The sequence below is a fragment of the Petaurus breviceps genome, unplaced genomic scaffold, assembly GCF_028583685.1.
Source record: "Petaurus breviceps papuanus isolate PSGF00001 unplaced genomic scaffold, PetGlider_PUasm1.0 90734, whole genome shotgun sequence".
In the NCBI taxonomy this organism is placed as follows: domain Eukaryota; kingdom Metazoa; phylum Chordata; class Mammalia; order Diprotodontia; family Petauridae; genus Petaurus; species Petaurus breviceps.
The window spans coordinates 5,852,308-5,858,623 of record NW_027187327.1 but is presented as its reverse complement, the minus strand read 5'-3'; positions in this window follow the sequence as shown (position 1 = coordinate 5,858,623).

Genomic DNA, 6,316 nt, shown 5'->3' with positions numbered 1-6,316 from the left:
TTTAAAAGCAGGGGTAGCAATTCTGATCTCAAACAAAGTAAAAGCAAGAGTACAAAAGGAAGGAAACCATATCCTGCTGAAAGGTACCATAGACAATGAAGTAATATCATTACTAACTTATATGCGCCAAGTGGTATAGTATTCTTTTTCTTAGAGGAGAAGTTAAGGGAGTTAAAGGAAGAAATAGATAACAAAATTATACTAGAGGGGGACCACAACCTCCCTCTCTCAGAGCTAGATAAATCTAGTCACAAAATAAACAAGAAGTTAAGGAGATGAATAGAATTTTAGAAAAAGTATATATTGTTGACCTCTGGAGAAAAATGAATGGGAATAGAAAGGAATATACCTTTTTCTTGGTGGTACATGGCACCTACATAAAACTTGACCATGTTTCAGGGCATAAAAACCTCATAATTCAGTGCAGAAAGGCAGAAATATTAAATGAATCTTTTGAGATCATGATGCAATAAAAATTGCATGTAATAAAGGGCCATAGAAAGACAGGCTAAAATTAATTGGAAACTAAATAATCTAATCCTAAAAAATAAGTGGGTCCAAAAATAAATCATTGAAAGAATTAATAGCTTCATCCAAGAGAATGACAATAATGAGACAACATATCAAAACCTTGAAATGAAGCAAAAGCACTTGGTAGGGGACATTTTATATCTCTAAATGCTTTCACAATTAAAACAGAGAAAGAAGAGGTCAATGAATTGGGCATACAACTAAAATGCAAGGAAAAGAAAAATTAAAATCCCCGATTAAATACTAAATTGAACATTCTGAAAAGGAAAGGAGAGATTAATAAAATTTAAATTAATAATCTATTTTAATAAAAAAAATAAAACTAAGAGCTGGGTTTATGAAAAAAACAATAAAATAGATAAAGCTTGGTTAATTTAATTTGATAAAAAGAAAAACAAATTACTACCATCAAAAAATGAAAAAGATGAATTCACCACCAATGAAGCAGAACTCAAAAAATTAATTAGGAGTTATTTTGCCCTACTATGTGACAATAAATTTGACAATCCTAGTGAAATGGATGAGTATTCACAAAAACATAAATTGCCAGATCAACAGAAGAGCAAGTAAAATATTAAAATAACCCCATTTCAGAAAAAAAAATGGAAAATCCATCAATTAATTCCCTAAGAAAAAATCTCCAGGGCCAGAAGGATTTGCAAGTGAATTCTATCAAATAATTAAAGAACAATTAATTCTAATACTGTATGAACTATTTGGAAAAATAGACAAAGAAGCAGTCCTACCAAAATCTTTTTATGATACAGATATGGTGCTAATACCTAAACTGGGAAGAGCCAAAATAGAGAAAGAAAATTATAGACCCATTTTCTAATGAATATAAATACAAAAAATTTAAACAAAATATGAGCAAAGAGATTGTATCAATTTATCTCATTTTTACCAAGTAGTATTTATACCAGGAATACAGCGCTGGTTCAAGATTAGAAAAACTATCAGCTTAATTGACCATATCAACAACAAAACTAACAGAAACCATATGATTATCTCACTAGATTCAGAAAAAGCATTTGATAAAATACAGCATCAATTTGTATTTAAAAACACTAGAGAACATAGGAATCAATGGAGTCTTTCTTAAAATGATAGATAGCATCTACCTAAAACTGTCAGCGAGCATTATATGTAATGGGGATAAAAAAGCACTTCCAATAAGATTGGGGTGAAACAAGGATGTCCATTATCACCACTGTTATTCAATATTGTACTAGAAATAAATTGAAGGAATTAGAGTACACAAAGAAGAAAACAAACTATCACTTTTTTGCCAGTAATATGAAGGTATACTTAGAGAATCAACTAAAAACTACTTCAAATAATTAACAACTTTATCAAAATTGCAGGACATAAAATAAACCCACATAAATCATTGGCATTTCTATGTATTAGTAACAAAGCACAAAAGCAAGAAATAGAAAGAGAAATTCCATTTAAAGTTACAATAGTCATTATAAAATATTTGGGAGTGTACCTGCCAAAATAAACCCAGGAACTATATGAACACAATTACAAAACAATTTTCACACAAATAAAGTCAGATCTAAATAATTGAAAAAAAAAATTTCAGTTGCTGATGGGTTGGCCAAGTTAATATGATAAAAAATGATAGTTCTACCTAATTAATTTATTTATTCAGTGTCATACCATCGAAACTATCAAAAATTATTTTATAGACCTAGAAAAAATAACAAAATTCATCTGGAAGAATGAAAGGTCTAGAATATCACCAGAATTAATGTAAAGAAATGCAAAGGAAGGTGGCCTAGCTGAATCAGATCTTAAATTGTATTATAAAGTAGCAATCATCAAAACTACTTGGTAGTTGATAAGAAATAGAGTGGTGGATGAGTGGAATAGGTTAGGTATTCAAGACACAATTGTCAGTGTCTATACTAATTTACTCTTTGATAAATTCAAAAACTTTGGTTTCTGGGATAAGAACTCACTATTTAACAGGAATTGTTGGGAAAACTGGATTATGGCAGAAATTAGGCATAGACTAACATCTTACACCCTATACCAAGATAAAGTTAAAATGGGTACAGGTTTTAGATATAATAGATTGATACCATAAGCAGACTAGGAAAATAAGGAATAGTTTACCTCTCAGGTCTATGGAGTAGGGAAGAATTTATGACCAAACAAGAGATAGAGAAAATTATGAAATGCAAAATGTATCATTTTGATTACATTAAATTGAAAAGTTCTTGCAAAAAGAAACCCAATGAAACCCAGATTAAAAAGGAAGAAGAAAGTTGGGAAACAATTTTTATAGCCAGTTTCTCTTATAAAGGCCTCATTTCTAAAATACAGAGAGATCTGAGTGAAATTTAAACAAATACAAGTCATTCCCCAATAGATAAATAGTCAAGGGGTATGAACAAGCAGTTTTCAGATAAAGAAATTAAAGCTATCTCTAGTCATGTAAAAAATATGCTCTAAAATACTATTGATTAGAGAAATGCAAATAAAACACTACTGAGGTACCACATCACAGTATCAGATTGGCTAATATGACAAAACAGGAAAATTATAAATGCTGGAGAGGATGTGGGAAAATTGGAACACTAATTTGAGGCCAGCTCAGGATTGGCCACAATGAAGTGGAGAGCATGGAAAGAAGACATGGGCCAGGTGAGAGCCTCACAGCAGTGAAGTCCATTTATTCATCTGAGTATCAGGGTTTATTTACCTTTTGCAGAGCAAGCTACTTCCTTTACCACATGGAACGGGCTGTACACTACCTTGTACATAGTTACCTTTGTGTCACTACTTTCAGGGTGAGCAAGAATTCAGGGTGCTCTGTTTTTTGCACTTCATGGAGAGTGGTGAGCCAGCATCCAGTTGGCCTGGGAGCAAGTACAAGAAACTGGCCACTTCTACCTGCCTAACTTAGAGTTGGCCCTCAACATCTCCCCCTTTCTTTGCAAGTAACTTAATGTCATGAATTTCAGCAACAAGGGTTCTGAAGTTTCTGGATACAAGACACAGTATACATGGGAAGCAAGCACAAAGGATCAACAATATAATAAGCATTCGTACAAAGTGTAATAACATAGATACAATATTCTTGAAAGGATTGACCTTATCAAAAACATGGAGAATCTTATTAGCTAAATCAGGGGGATCAATTCCCACACTGTGCCTATGTTTAATTTGTTCTGGAAAATTCCCCAGGGCATGTCTGAGATGATATTGGAATCATGCCAAGCTCCTTTTAGAAGATCAGCAATTTCTTTCCATGCAATGCCCTGGGAGTCATTTCTGAAGGGTATTGGGGTTACACATATACAAATATATTGATAATCACATCTTAATACCATTGTTTGTACTAGCGTTTGAACCTGGTCCCCTAACCATAAAAGAAATTTCTATAGGAGGTCACTTTTGAGTATCATATCTCTACCTATCAACTGCTGGGCATGGAATGCAAGGGAAACATTCTTGGCCAACTCTTCTGTATATTGGGCTGTTTGTGCTTGTTTTTGCAAGGCTATGGCTCCTACCATAACTGAAGTTATTATGGAAATAAATGTTACAAGACCAAAAATAAACATTCCCCAAAAACTTTTGCTTCTTTTCCTCATTCTGTTTGATAGAAATAGAGAGTATTTTCTCCCACTGATTGGTACCACTGTCCTTGCACCTTTGTTGGGAATATTGCATAAGAAGGCTATACTACAATCATCACAATTCTATTTGCATCTTCCTCGATGCAGTTTGTCAAAGTACAGGCTCTATAATCGATACTGAAAGTACCTAGTGTGTCCTTGGTCATATTAAAGTGAGAGTTATTTTTGATTCCCACCACAGATGCAAGGAGAAATATTTGTGGTGGTCTTAGGAATTCTCTGATATATGCCATATTTTTGTTGTATGTAGTTCCTTCATTCCCCATGCCATAGCTGAGGGCATAATTAACTGTTCCTAGGGCTGCTGTGATGCTCCACACAGAAGGAAACTCTTTCCCTTCCAGGGTCTGGATTATATCCTCAATCCAGCTTCCTAAAGTGGGGTGCTCTCTGTCTGTAAACTCTCCTGAGTAGATATACAGTTCTGGGTCCCCAGTCTTAGTTTTGTTCCTTATCCCTGTATGACAGATTTCCCAAGGAGGGAAGCCAGACCAGGTCCAATTTTGGCCCACACATGCCAGTATACAAGGGTATGTGGTGTGATTGTATGTGGTGAAATTCTTTACTGATGAGTCTTTTTCAGTTTCCAGGAATAACTTAGTTATAGCATCATATTGGCCATAATCATAAATTCTCTTGTCTCTTTGCCTGTCATGAGCCCATTTTGTATTTGAGCTCAATTTCTTACACCATCGCGATATACTTATTGTATTCATGTGTACCCATTATGTATAGAAGCAAATGGGTATCCTATGTGCTTTCATGTGAGTAGTGAAGTTGTGTGTACCTGCATTCTTAACCTGAAATGATTCTCCTCCCAATAACAGTGAGTTATTTGTAGAAATTTCTAGTACTCTATCTGTCCATGCTACCGGCCTGACCCAAGGTGGGTAAGGCATGTAGGTCCCTAACAGTCTTTCTGCTTCTTCTTCTGCCCATGCAGTGATTATGCTGAGAAGCGTGAATGGGGCCATAAGCAAATTGATTGCTGCCCTCCTCTGGTGCCTGGTTTTTCATTTGCGGTGAAGCCTCTCCCTCTCCTTTTGGCAGTTGCAGATAGTCATGCTCTGCATTGTCTGGACCACTGAAGTCATAGGCTTGGAGGTTCCTCTCTGGTATCCATATTGGTTTGTCTGCTTCATCTGGAAAGACACAAACATATCCTTGTCCCCACATTAGTATCCTATCAGGGCCCCTCCATCTGAGGGACTGTGGGTCCTTCCTCATTACTCAGATTTTCTTCCCCTTCTCCTGATTGTCTGCCTGAATGTGTCTTTCTGCAGGTGTGACACCTTCCTTATTTGGTGTCAGAAAATTTATGGTGTATAAAGCTATGTCTAGTTGTCTGTGTGAAGTGCTTCCACATCCCCCATATTCCCCCTTTTTTTGTTTTTGTAAAAAAAGGACTTTACATCCTGATTTTTTCGTTCCATGAGGGCTTTCCCAGTGGAGTTATAGGGCATACCCAATATGTGAGTCATGTTTAACATAGAGCAAAAGGTAGAAAAAGCTTTACTAGTGTAGGCAAGCCCATTGTCCGTCTTCAGCACTGTAGGAATCCTGAGTATAGAGAAACAGTGGAAGAGGTGGTTAATGACATGTTTGACAGCTTACCCCACTGGAGGTATAGCCATTGTGTATGATGAATATGTATCCACAGTGACATGAATGTACGAAAGGTAGAAAATGGAGGATAATGGTTGACATCCTTTTGCCATTATGGCCGGGACATAAACCTCTGGGGCTAATAGAGGTGGCTACAGATTGGGGAAGGTGAGGAATACACTGAGGGCAAGATTTAACAATAGTTCTGGCCTATTCCCTAGTTATGGCAAATAGTATATGCGACATGTTTGCCTATTAGTAAAAATGTTTGTGTGATTCTCTAGCTTGGTGTAGCAGTGTGGGACAAAACAAAGTGAGGTGGTCTGCAATTGCATTTCCAGCCTGCAGGGGGCCAGGGAGTGCAGTGTGTGAGTGTATGTGTGTGCAGAATATTGGATTAGCACAGTCTCTGATTGTGTCTTATAACAATTTAAATAGCTGAAAAAGGTCATTGGATGCAGAATAGCGGATGTTTGCAGTCTCTATGTTACATAGTACAAAAAAAAAACAGTATCTACTGTCAGTAA